Source organism: Humulus lupulus, chromosome 8 (assembly GCF_963169125.1).
Source record: "Humulus lupulus chromosome 8, drHumLupu1.1, whole genome shotgun sequence".
Taxonomy (NCBI): domain Eukaryota; kingdom Viridiplantae; phylum Streptophyta; class Magnoliopsida; order Rosales; family Cannabaceae; genus Humulus; species Humulus lupulus.
This window is the reverse complement of record NC_084800.1, coordinates 60,912,045-60,927,172: the sequence shown is the minus strand read 5'-3', so window position 1 is coordinate 60,927,172 and position 15,128 is coordinate 60,912,045.

The window sequence follows — 15,128 nt, the reverse complement described above, 5'->3', positions numbered from 1 at the left end:
TCATGCGAGTATTGCATATTAAGATCAGTTGGACCACCAAGAGCCAAAGGAACATCCACATTCATTGGCCCCTCTTCATTCTCCGGAAGAGGGTATTGAGCCGCGCCATGGCTGTGGTGTGCCGCGGCTCAAGGCGTCTGGCAGGGAGGGTTGTCTCTGTATGGGGGGCGCGGCGCGACGCAGCTAGGGCGGGCCGCGGCCCTTAGTGACCTTTTTTACCAGAATGGTGTATTTAGCTTGGGGATTCAAGCCTTAGGCCTCGGGGTTGGACCTAGTACCCGGTTAAGTGGGGATTGATATCCCGGAGGCTAGATATTGGTTTGGGAACTTATGTTGATCATTTTTATTGATGGTATCTTATATTTGTTTATGACTAGATGACCGTTAAAGGACTAAAAGTTGATTGTTCTCAAGGGTCGTTCTTTAAATCATTCTAGCTCGACTTTGAGGTAAGAAAACTGCACCCTGTGTATACGTGACATGCATGGTTACTCTTGATGCATGTTGGTTGATTATTAAACGTGACATGCATGGTTACTCTTGATGCATGTTGGTTGATTATTAAACGTGACATGCGTGGTTGCTATTGATGCATGTTGGATTGTTAAGTATGATGCATGTGATGCACGAGAAACATGTGATTAGGGCATGCTTTGAGTACTGATTATGATTTTGTTCAGAGCTTGAGCCTCTGTGGTTGTGCATGGTCCTAATTGTACTAATACCTGTTTAGTAAGCATGCTGAATGCCTTGTTTATGGATATTGGACATGTGATATATGTTTGGTGGCATGGCTTACATGTGTATGGTGCTGGCTTATTAGTCAGAGTCGGCAATGGTGTTAGATCCGTCTGTGAAGCTGTGACTTATTAGTTAAGTTCACCACAGGCTGAGCACTGGTCGTGTTTCACCGACCCAAGAGTCAGAAGTGGCAATGCGTTGTGAACGCCGGGCCAAATGAAGATTAGATCTAATTGAGGTTGGCATTGAATGACCCATATAGGGTATTAATGCTGGACCGACCGGAAGGTCAATGAGAACTATAAGCGCTTACCTGGTCTAAGACCAGATGTTCACAGCCAAGGTATATGACCCCGGTGACTGTTTGTCACATGGCTGGGGGACGCTGTCCTTAGTTACGACTCTAGAGTCGGGAGGAGGGTTATGTTGGTGACCAATCACCATGCACCTTTCTTGATCAAACTTATGAAGGAACCACTTATCAATTAAGCCCTGGTGACCCTATCGTCACATGTCTAGAGGGAGCTGTACCCACTTCTGTGACTTTTGGATACTGTCACCTATCTGTTTTGGATCGTTGGTCCTGAATGGCTATTATGATTACTGTTGATATTACATCATGTTATATTGTGTTTTCTTGCTGGGCTTCGGCTCACGGGTGCTATGTGGTGCAGGTAAAGGCAAAAGAAAGCTGGACCATCATTGAGTTGGAGAGCTTAGGTGATGATGTGTACATATGCAGCTGCTCGTCCTCCACGACCGAGGTTTAAAGTGGAACTAGGGTTAAAACCCTGTTTTGCCGCTTAGAACGGCCTATTGTAAATATTTTCAGTAATAGACTCTGAAACTATATTTTCGGGATCCCAATGTATATATTAAACGTTTTAGTGAAATGGTACATCTTAACCAAAAAATTTAATCCCAAAACCGCTAATCTTACTTAGTTTCACGATTTTGGCCAAATGACTCGATTAGCGAGTTTAGCACTGTTTACAAGGCACACCGTAACGGCCCCTGAAGTTGGGGCGTTACACTGGGGGTGTTGTGCGTGATTCATCTAGAGTGGTGTGGGCGGCTTGGTCGGTGCCTATACCAGGGATCTTTTCAATTTCTATGGCTGAGTTATTAGCGTTATGTCATGGGCTACATGTTGTGCACCAATTGGGATTTCAAATTCAATTTACTAAACATGATTCTAGTGTTGTTGGTTGAGTTTGTAAGGGTAGTAGTTTTAATTCGAAGGTGTTAGATGTTATTTGCTTGTGGAATGTTGTAGGTTGTGGCTCTTGTCGGTCCATTTCGCGTACTGCGAATGGAGTGACTCATGTACTTGCTACTTTTGTTACTAGTATCTTAGGTGAACGTCTTTGGACTGATTCTTGTCCTCGTTTTTTATGTTCATCTATAACAGTTGATTCACTTTGATAATGCACGTTCTTTTCCTCCAAAAAAAAAAAAAGCATAAGCTATGCTTCCTTTAAAAAAAAAAATCCATAAGCTATGCTATATTTTTCACTAGTCAACCTAATAAAAAAACAAGAGCATGACTCCCTTAAAAAGTATTGTTGTAGAGTATCATGGTGTCCAATGTTATTTAATGTGACATCCTGTATCATCTTAATTTTAATGATTTTAATATTTCAAATTAATTAAAATATGTGGGTTTTGATATTAAATTTAAGAAATTACAAAATGTCACATTAAGTTGTGTTGGACAGCATATAGTGAGCATTTGGTTGCTTTGGTCATTAATGCGCTTAATGAGTTTCAATATTTGGGAGAAAAACTACATTGTGATGTTCAAACAAGTCAGCGTATTGTACGTGTTGTTAGGTGGTCTCCAACTATCGAAGGAAGCTTTAAACTTAATTTTGATGCTTCGGTGGTGGTAAGGAGAGGATTAATGTCGGGGGGGGGGGGGGGGGGGGAGGGGGGATGCAATGTGCTTGGGACCGTATAGGCGGCTTGGGTGGCAAGTATCATATCCATTTTTTAGTTTGCTATTCAGTTAGGTTTAAGTGTTGCGTCTACGCTGGGTTTCTCTATTAGTATTATTCAATGTGACTCTAGTATCGTTGTGTCTTGGCTTTCTAATACATGTTCTCATCATTCTTTGAGTTTGATACTTTCATATGTTCTTTGTTTATTGAATGAGTGGTAGCTCTTATTGCTTCACTTTGTGTTCTACGAATGTAGTCATCCATGTACTAGCAACTTCTGCTACTAATTTTGTAGGATGGACTATTGTCCCAGTATTTTAAGTTCTCTTATATATAACTGTTGCTCTTTAATATTAATGAATTTTTTTCTTCTAAAAAACTATACCTAAAATTATAGATTGGTTACAATTATATAACCAAAAACTATAAATTTTATTGGATATCTCATATAATATATATAATTAAGCATAAAAAATTTAAAATTTAAATTTATGGCCAATATCTAACTTATATGTGGGTTAAATTCTTATTCTTCTATATTTTTAGTTAAGTTTATATATTTCAATAAAGTAATAATATATGCACTCAAACATTACACACAGTAACGTGAAACTTTTTATTAAAATAACGGGTCCTAGTTTTGATAAATGTGATTAACTATATGCTAAATTGTCACGTCAATATGTATAATATTTATGTACATATTTTGGGTGCACATATCATTACTCATTTGGATATATAAATTTTTCTGTTACCTTTTCCTCTTTATATCTTTTTACATTTTTCTATTGCTTTATCAAAATTATTCCTTCATATTTAAGTTTACATACAAGTTTATCTCATATGGTCAATATTAACATGTGAAAAGACATACATTCCCTTAATTGAAATCTGAAACCTTTATAAATAAACAAAAAAAAAAAAAACAAATTAACATCATCTTTCTTCTACAAAACTAGAAAACTATTATAAATCTAGAACAAAAATATATTAAATTTGAAGGAAAAAAAATACTATCGTGAAATCCTATTATACTTTATATTGTTATTTAAATATCTAACGCATGCCTAGAAAATTAATGTAAAATCTCAAAAAGTGATTTAGTATCTAACATATCGCTAAATAATTGTGAAATGACTATGTAATTACAATGTAACTAGGAAGCTAAGACCTAACTAATGACCGATCCCAAGACCACGAGCCTTTAGAGACTTGAGGTCTACTCTCTGAAGACCTACCATTTGAGGAAACTACGCCCTTTCACATGCCACCTTGGACTACCCTAGAAGTTGTTCTATACTTATGCATTTTGGGCTACACAAAGATGAGGATACTGTTGGGTTTTGTGCCCTTATAAAACCACATTTCTTATTTAATTCATTCATTAGCAATAAAGTAGTAGAAATCATTTTGTTTAATCAAATTGAGTTGTTTACATGTTTTATTACAAGATTAATTATTTTTATTACAAACATTTATAAAATCTTGAACATATATATAGTTATAATTATAGTGACTCAGTCACATATGTTCAAAAGCATTTTGTCATAAGATTAAATTTGTATACTAGATTTTTACTGATTGGGTAATCTACGATAAGATCTACTGACACATCTGATGTGATGTCATATCCAAGGCATTAACCAAGTAGATAAGATCAGATGTATTTTGTTACATTGGACTGGACTGATATAGACTATTGACAAGATAAGTAAGTATCATTAATATCTAATCTAATCATATCACAACGTTGACCATTGGTCAATTCAATCTTAATTCTGAGTGATTAATATTCTGCTAATTGTATTATTCAAGTCTTTTGATTTGTTAGTTACCAGCTTACCCTACAGACTAGCTCATACTTACTTATTGGAGATTTGGTAGTATAATTGAGTGGGAGTATTTATCATAGATATGAAATTTATAGCTTCTGTTTAAGAAGTGAAACGATGATTTCTTTATAGCTTGATTCAAGTGTTAAATGATAGAGTACTCATTTCTGTAATTAAATTTACGTAAATATCATTTACAAGGAACTTTGTGGGAGTTATGGATAGAATACCAATGAGGGGTAAAACGGTAACTTTCACCAATCTCATTAGTAGATCATCTATAGATGAATGAATGATAGTTATGGTTATAACAATGGATAACATATTTACATTTTGTGTAAATCGTTCTATGAATTCAAGAACACAATTCTGAGTATATAGTGGGGTCATGAGGAATTAATAAGGTAGTGAGATTATTTGTTATAAATAAACTCATGGTAACTTAATGGAGCTTGAGTTCATGGATCCATGGTCCCTTGTCATCTCTTATCAAAATGAACCTAGTAGTATTGAATAATTAATTATAAAAATAGTATATTGAGTGTGTCAATGAAAATAAATAATGTTAAACTATTTATTTATATTTTGTGAGAAAAGAAATAGAAGAAAATTTGAGGTTTTTATTGCAAAGTCTAAAAAATAGAGTATTATAGCCAATTGAAACAATTTTGTTAATATTGATAAATTGGTATTAATATTAATAAAATAAATTAAATAAATGTCAAAATTATAATTGGTTAATCACGACAAGTATATAATTAATTATAATTATTAAATAATTAAAATAAAATGGGTAGCTGAAACCTATTTTATGCTCTACCTAATTGCCTATATATACTAGTGTTATAGAATGCATCAGGTTAAATGAATTTGACAAAGTAAATATTCACTCCTAATATTCTATACCTAGCCGCCCACTCTCTCTCTTAGTTTTCTATCTAGGAATTCTCTACTCAACACATACCTAGCCACCCACTCTCAGTTTTCTCTCTAGGAATTCTTTTCTCAACACATACCTAGTCACCTACTCTCTCTCTCTTAGTTTTCTCTCTAGGAATTCTCTGCTCAACAGATACCTAACGACCCACTCACTCTCTTAGTTTTCTCTCTAGGAATTCTCTTCTCAACACATATCTAGCCACCCACTTTCTCTCTTAGTTTTTCTCTAGGAATTCTCTTTGAGACTTGGCTACACAAATACTAGTTGTTTTAGAAAAAGACTTGGAAGACTGTGGTCTTGTTTCAAAGCGGTTTGGATTCCTTGCGATGCCTAGTATTTGGCAATGACAAAAGGTTAGGGAATCCAAAGGGTGTAATCATTTTTCCGCTACGCATCGCCTAAGTACTCTAATGGTTCTATTATTATATTTAATTATATTCACATGTGTGTATGATTTTATATTTTCTACTATGTATATTGTCTTGAATATATATTTATAGAAAGCATGCATATAGACTTATATAAATGAGATCTTATAGATACAATATGGTTGATTCACAAAATATCTCCTAAAATATCTACATATGTTATTTTTAATTATATTTGAAATTCAAATATTTTATTTTACTAGTTAAACTCAGTTATTTGAAAAAGAATATCTAGACAAAATATCTTAATATTCAAAATTTAAAATCACCGACCCTAAGCTTTCCCATTGTAAATAGGCTTTCGACTTTCCATCATTGAAAGATTTTTATTCTTAGTTGTATTAATCATTTTCATAGTGGAAAAAGTACAACGAACGTAAATTCGAGATTGTAGTTACACTATAAATTCATGCATTCTTTACTAAGAATTGAATTTCCATTCAATCAATTTTGTATTTACATGAATCTCCTCTTTGGAATTCATGTACCTCTTATGACGATTTTGACCATCAACAACAATAATTAACAAAAAATATATTCTCAAGTACTTAGAGAGACCTAAATACCCCTTACTAGATCTATTAACACAATATTTTTATATTTCTTAAAAAGAGAACCAAGACCCTCTCACAACTCTCTCGTTCCACACAAATGTTCTAAAATTTTTAACAAAACACCTACACAAAACACCTATTTTGCGTCAGTGGTAACACTGGCGCAATTAATTGATGAAGTTTGTGCCAGTGGTCAACTGACGCCGTTAACGTCACTGTTTGTGTTAGTGAGCAACTGACGGTAATAATGTGTTTGCATCAGTTGGGAACTGACACAAACGGTTAAGCAAAACGCACGCAAACGGTTAAGCAAAACATGCGTTTTGCTTAACTGTTTGCATCAGTGCCCCATTGACGCAAACATGCTGTAACGTCCCAAATTCCCTAATGTGGCTTAGTGCCTTGATTAGGGGTCAGGAGGGCAATAATGGTTTATTGTGTTATTATGTGATTATATGCATGATTATGTGAGTTATATTGTTATATGGCAGTATTTGCATGCATGAGGGCTCGTTTCTTATCATAATGACATTTTCGTAATTTTAGCCCGTTGAGAGCATATTTGTATATTTGTGTGCATATATGTGATATATATGTGTGATTATGTGTATATATTTGAGATACTCGGCACGATGGGATCTTAGGAAGCAAGTTAGCGGTTTAGTCATAACTGGGTCAAATACCAGGCTCGGGGTGAGCTAACGGGTAAATTGGTACTTAGTACATTACCGGGATTGAGTATGTAATGGGTAATTATTTGAGGATATTAGAAGTAACCGGAATTGTGAGATGATAATTATGATTTACGGGACAATTGGCTAATGACAAGTTTGCCATTGTGGCATAGGAAGGTAAGACAAAAGGGTAAGGGGCATATGTGTCATTTTGGGGGCAAAACCAGTGATTAGTCACCTTCTCCCTTGGCTGAAGGAAAAAAAAGAACACTCTAGCCTTCTCTTTTTCCCTCTTGATTGCGCTTTTCTCTCTCACGGTTTCTTTCTCAATTGGGCTTGGGATTTGAGGCTAAGGTTTGGATTTCAAAGCTTGAGGTTAGGTGATTAGCTGCAACTAAGGGAGTGTGATTCACAGATGAGGTAAAGATTATAAACTCTATTTTAGTTGGTATTTTTTTGTGGTTTTAGTTGCTCTTGAGTTTGTAAGTTCAAGGTTTTGGAATGAGTTTTTGGTAGTGTTTTGTATGTGGTTAAGTTGGGTTTTGTTGTTGGGATTGAGATGTAATGTTTGGGATTGTTTGGTAGTGATTTTTTTATAAGTTTTGGGCTGAGGAAAACAGAGATTTTTGGGTTCGCAGGGTCGCGTCATGGCCTGTGCAAACCCCAAGGCCTAGGTGGGGGCTCTGTCCTGGCGGCACATCGCGACCATCAAGGGCATGTCGTGGCCCGTACTTTGGACCCAGACAGTGGTACTTTCTGTTTGAGAGGCGCGCCGCGTCCCTTATGGGCAAGTTGCGGCCCGCCTAGCCATTTTTGGCGACCTTAGGTTTTAATGACGGGATTTCAAACCTAAAGGCTCGAGATAGAATATACTACCCAGTTTGGTAGAATTCGAGGTCCTGAGGCTAGGACTTGGTCTGGAAGCCTTTATTTGCTCGTTATTGACGGTATTCTATATTTGGTTATGAGTAGGTTACCGCTAAGGGCTCAAGATCAAGGTCGTGCTCAATGGTCATTCTTATTTTACATTATACTCGGACCTAAGGTAAGAATACTATACCTATTATGTGACATACATGACTAGGGCTTGGCTCGAATGCTGAATATAGTTTTAATTGGGCATTGCCCCTGTAAGTGCGCATGATTATTATTATGCATATGAATGATTGATTAAAGCATGTTGAATGCTTTGTATATGGATATTTGTTATATGATGAATTCCTATTAGCATTATATACTTGAGAAAAGCATTGACTTATCAGTCAAGGACGACAATAGTACTGAGCGCTGGTCATAAAGCACTAACTTATGAGTCAAGGGTGGCAATAGCGTTGGTCCTAAAGCGTTGACTTATGAGTCAAGGGCAGCAATAGCGCGCCGAGCGCAGGTTTATATGATTAAACCTAATCAGGAGAACATCATACGCTTGATCGACCCAACAGTCGTAGAAAACTAAGGCGTTAGGTACGTTGGGACAGCTCTAAGGCTGGTTATACAGAGGATAGGGCCATGGGCTTCAGGGTGACTTATTAGTCCCAGATCCTAAGGCGCTTAGTCCCAATATGATTAATTAGTCATGGACTTGGGAAACGGGCCCCGATATGATTATGTTAATCAATTATCAGGAAATTTGGTCCCATACGACGCTATAGTCCTTTATATGAATGGTATGCATGCATGAGTATGGTTATTACTGCTGGCATGTCTATTATGTTATGGAAATGTGTTATTCACTGCTTATGAGCATGCTTAAGTTTTCTTACTGAGCCTTGGGTCACGGGTGCTACGTTGTGTAGGTAAAAGAAAAGAAAAGTTGGACCAACCACGAGTTGAAGAGCTTAGGTGGCGACGTGTACATATGCGACCACTTGACCACCACAACCAATGTTTCTTAGAGGAATTAGGGTTTAACCCTATTTTTGTTGCTTAGGTCGGCAGATTGTAACTTTTTAGTTGTAATGAACATTTTTGAAATGTAAACAATTTGTAAACGTTTATTATGAGATCCCATGTACAGTTTAATGTTTTAATGAAATATCAATTCATTTTGACAAAATTTTTTTTAACACTGGACCATTAATCACATTTCGATGCACGTTTATGGCCTGAAGACTCGTTTAGCGAGTTAAGCACTATTTAAAATACACAGTGTAACTGTCTTGGCTAACCAGGGCGTTACACAAGCCGTTATAGTCAGTTTTTCACAGATGCAAACAGTCTGCCCACTAATAAATCTCAGCCATCGTCCCTGAGCCCTTCATTCTCCCAAATTCGAAAACTTAGGTTTTTTCCCAACAACCAGTGACGCCTCCGACTATCTTGACCCATTTTGGTGAGTTTTTTTTTTTTTTTTTTTTAATTTTAAGGTTAAATTTATGAATATAATATGTTTATGAACTTTATATATATGTTTTTTTTTGTATAGATTTTTTATTTTGAAGATTATTGTTTGAAAAACCTGTTGACGCGGTTCTTCGGCAACAGGTAATTAAGAGAAGAAGAGAAAGAGATTAGCACTCAAGATAGAACCGTCACAGATATGAAATCTTATATATTGAACTAGGTGACTCAAGACACGTTTTTAAGTGGTTCAAAGGTTAAAATCCTTCTACTCCACTAGTCAATATTATTCATCCTCTTTGGGTATTTGATTTACAAAGTATATAGTCCTTCAAAGACTATTTTTTCCAACCCCTATCAACTCCCAGGGTCTCCATATTTATAGGAGAAGGCACCTGGAAGTTGGTAGGGAGGTCATCCCGTGACCTTACCATTTGTCATATCCACTATGTGGCATTCATGATTAATTCATAAACCTGACACATAAGTGTGGTCTAATCAGCATGGAAGGATATAATGGGCCGCACGGCCCAACCCATCCGTGGGTGTCTGACACGCACGTTCCTACTGCGTGTCCGAGAAGTCAAGGGGATATCAGACACGTGATGTCAGATATATGCACGTTTATCTTGCGTGCGTTGATTTCATAAAGGCTCAGAGCTTCCTGGGCTCCTCGCGACACGAACAGCTCGTATTCCGAGCTGTTCTCCTGGCGTGGCCTTCAGATGCCCCTCTCGAGCTGAGAAGATCTGCCCTGGAAATAGGATCTTCGTCCGGTGGGCACCTCGGACTAAACCTGATTAGATCGAGGCTCGTCCTGCTAACCAGCCCGTGGGAAAATCAGGGCGTACAAAACCAAAACCTAAAAACCCTCATCTTGATTTTTTTCTCTCACTATGTTCGCAGGGGTCATGGGGGTGGCTGGGGTCGTGGGGGGTTGCTGGGGTCGCAGGGGTTGAGAGGGTGGCTGGCTGGGTACTGGGTACACGGGGGCTAGGGTCGCATGGGGTCACATAGGGTGGCTTGGGGTTGGGTACACAGGGTCGGGGTTCATAGAATTTTTTTTTATTTTGTTAATATAACATTTGCGTCAGTTGGGCACTGGCGCAAATCTCAAGCTGGTTTGTGTCATGGGATTCCGTGCCTGCTTGGAACTGTCACAAATGACATTTTTTTGTAGTAGTCACAAATCATCATATTTAAGATCTGTACTTCTCTATTCTTTTACATCCAAGCTTGATGGATTATCAAAAGAATTGATAATAGATAAGTTAATGTGTTATTTTAAGATTATGGGTATGTCAAAAAATAGTTTATTATTTTTTTAAAGTTGATTTTTGTGCTTAAAATCTACTTGAAAATAATTTTGTATTCAACAAATTTTTTTAATGCACAAATCTAACATAATTATGGATTTTTTTTTTTTGTACTAAGTTTTAACTATATTTATCCCCAATTCAAATGTTTGAAGTAGATTCAATATAGTTCAAATTTTGCCTGAACACTTATAAAAATAAGGGAAATTTGCGGCATAAATACTCATTTTGTTCATTTTGTTGCTAATAAGTACCCAATTTTTAAAAATTGCGGCATAAATATCCATTTTGTTCATTTTGTTGCTAATAAGTACCCAATTTTTAAAAATTGCGGCATAAATACCCATTTTGTTCATTTTGTTACTAATAAGTACCCAATTTTTAAAAATTGCTGCATTAATACTCAAAATTCCACTTTTTAGACTCTGCCGTTGGTACCCACTTAACAGAGTTACTATTAAGGACACGTGTACTGTCCTGATAATTCTTCTTTTTTTTCACCTAATTAATTAAGAAAATACAATAAGTACCATCAATAATGTGTCTAGCTTTATTTTTAGCCCGATAAAAAGTCCAAGAGGAAACTTTAGAGTACTTACTATCAGATGTCATCTGTCTGTAAGACTTTAGAGTACTAATTTTTATTTTAATTAGTTTTATGTATTTTCTTAATTAATTAGGTGAAAAAAAAGAAGAATTATCAGGACAGTACACGTGTCCTTAACAGTAACTCTGTTAAGTGGGTACCAACGGCAGAGTCTAAAAAGTGGAATTTTGAGTATTAATGCAGCAATTTTTAAAAATTGGGTACTTATTAGCAACAAAATGAACAAAATGGGTATTTATGCCGCAATTTTTAAAAATTGGGTACTTATTAGCAACAAAATGAACAAAATGGGTATTTATGCCGCAATTTTTAAAAATTGGGTACTTATTAGCAACAAAATGAACAAAATAGGTATTTATGCTGCAAATTTCCCTAAAAATAACTTATAGGAAACTATTAAACTATTTTGACATTTATGCAACATGTCTTGGATGATGAGGGAGACAAGGAAATTCAGTTTATGTGTGGTGAACAACAATAAAGAGAAAGAGTCGCGAAATGGAAGATTTTGGGGGAAAAAAAACTCTTTTTTTTTAATCTAGAGTTATATTTGTTAAACAATGACATTTAAAAAAAATTGTGCTTGTGCAAGATTTTGTTCCTTTGCTGAGAAGTAGAACAAAGGGTAAAAACAATGGATACCAATTGAATTGTTATGCTTGACCTCAAAACTAACTTCTTAGGCTAAAAGTAAGAATCTGAAGGAATACAATCATCAAGCATCGTATGATAATGATAATGGGCATACCTTAAAAGGTACTTCAACTAGCATTTCACTGGAAGATGAAGAGAAATTTGACAAAGGAGTTCCTGAATGGAAAGATCTCTTTTGAGAAAGAGTATGTAGTAAGGAAGCTAGTTTAGATCTCAAGTAGAGACTTGTGTAAATGAGCAAGGTGTAATGTTGGGTGTATAAGTGTATCGCATAGGAAAAATAGGCAGAAATGCAAGCTTAGCAAACTGTTAGATCGTTTAAGAGTCCCACATAACGTAAGGGTTGAGCGATCTAATAACAGACCCAATTCATAAGCCATATGGAAAATGACTTTTCCAAGAAGACTAAAGGGAGGATTCACCATTTACTAATATAACGATTTCGGTGGTAGATCTCTTAGGCTTATTGACTAACTACTATTGCATGCAAAACCTACATGTATGCAACATCCACTTGCTACATCCTAGAGTCAACCTACCCATCATTGCACCGAGATCAGTTGGCTGGCAACATGACACCCAATGCCCAAGGAAAGGAGACTTGAGTTAAAGAGGCTAGGGATGGGCCTGATGTGGTGTGCTGCCCCTTTGGCACACCCACATGGGGCCATTTTGTAAGTGAGCATGCCTTGGTGCTTGATCATTAGTCAAGTCTTGCACCAAGCAACCTCATGGGGTAGGGTAGTGGCAATTTTGTAATTATGCATATGTCTCCTAGACAAAAATCATATATGCTACTGGGAAGACCTTGTATCCCTAGAAGGCTCCTTAGGGGGAGGTGACGTGGTGACTTAGGGAAGCACCATGGCCACCAGCAGATAGGGGCCAAAGCTGTGTACTCCCTTTCCCTATCAAGGCTATATATTAATAAAACGTTGTTTATCCATACTTGCCCGTGTATGCTTCCTTATTGACTATGTGTTACTTGTTTTTCATATTCGTTTGGCCATTGCGTGCCGCTTGCCTTGTCGTGTGCTTTGTGTTGTGTGGACGTTCCGAGGAATGACTTGCTTTGTGCTTGCTCATACTTCGTTATTGCCCGTGGCATGTTTGAGATGTGTTTGTGGCTAACCACTGAGTTTGTTTGCCCATAGGTGTGTGTTGTAGGCTGACTTGCTAGCTTGAAGTGTCTGCAAGTGTCGCACGTTCCGTCTACTTGAAGTACCCAAATAGCCGACCCGTGACACTCGACGTCTTCCCGTAGTCCATAGAGGATTCTATGCGACAATGTGAAAGTCCGAGCAACTTGGCAAAAAGATGTCCACACAAGCATTACGAGGTGGCTTCATGATCTATTAAATTTGAGGTTTGCTCATCTCGACACCCTTTGGGCTAGGGGTGTTCGTGGAGCGGTTGGTGCGGTTTTTTTCCAATTTTTTGGACCGCACCGCAAAAATGCGGTGCGGTTTTAGCGGTTTATACCTATCGCCAAAATAATTTGACAATTAAATATTATAATTGAGAAAGATTCATAATAAATCTTATATTCATAGAGTGTATGTACGACAAGCTAATAAACTTTAAGCAAAACAATAAAAATATAACAAACTAATAACAAATAAAAAATGTATTATAAAAGTAAATATTATTTTAATTAAGGAGGAATATATTTGGATTGAAGTAGGATATGTGTTAGCATTCTATGAAACATTATATTTTTTTCTAGATATTGTGTATATTATATTATATTATATAAATATTTATGCATTAACTTTAAATGTAATAAAATTGAAAAAAAAACATAAAATAGTTAATATATATAATGATGCAGTGCGGTGTGGTTTGAACCGCATTTATAAAATTTAAAACTGCAAAACACACCGTACCGCGCAGTTTGGCAAAAATACAAACCGCAACCGCACCGCGAAGGGTTCTAAACTGCAAATTGCGGTGCGGTGTGGGCGGTTTTATGAACAACCCTACTTTGGGCCCCACTATTTTGTCTAGAAAATTGTCCCCAATATATTTTATTATAGGGATGTTTTGTGTAGTTTTCCTCTTTAAATTAAAAAAAAAAATTATGAACAAATTACAATTTTAATATAAATGAGAGTTGGATTGTTTGAAATTGGTGGTATTTTCACAGCAAAATAGATAAATTTAAATCTAAATTCACCTCTACAAATACTCATTTTCGTATTGGTTAAAAGCATAATTTGAGCACAATCGACGCTGTAGAAACATAAATATTTTAAGCAACGATCTAGACTCTCTCTTCGCCACATTAGCTTCCATTATTCCATAATTTTCTTCTAATTTAAAATATTTATACTCTTACGTGTCAATAATAAAGATAGTATAATATGAATCAATCTTGTTGAATGGAAACTCTCATTTCATATAATAATGTCTTAAGTAATCACATTATTTTACTTTTTTTTTATATATTTTTTAAAAGAGCTTAACCATATCAATTGAAGATGAATTATTACACGGTTGGTGCTACATTAAAAGTATTAAACATGCATATAATACGGGGTACATATCAATTTAGTGAACATCGCTTTAATGTGTGACAATTCTCGTAGATTTTTTTTTCCTCATATTTTAAAGTCAAAGCCACGGCTTAAGCCAAGTGAGATATTTTCGGCTCGATCGAGCCATGAGAATGATGACAGATGAGCCACCATTATTTCATACGTGTCCAGCTTTGATTCTCATTCAACTTAAACAAAGAGAGAAAAGGAATATTGATGCTTATTTTTAAAAAAATGGTAAAATATATATATTTAGACCAATTAAATTATTATATGGCTAAGGACAAAGCCCGTCAGCTGTCACACGTAATCCAATAATATTCTGCCATGTGCCCCTGGTCAAAACTCGGTAACCCATTACGTCGTCTTTATTTTTTTGGTGTTTTTCTAGATGACGTGGCATGAATCTGGTGGTTATGGGGTAAAGGAAAAGGACACGTGGCTTCACTCGTGTAAATTATCGTAGTTCATTCGGAGTCGTGTGGGGTTGGAGATAAGTCACAGTTCTCTGTCGCGTTGAGCTTTAAATAATATCTCTTGGCTTGCCACGTGTAGGTGATCGCTT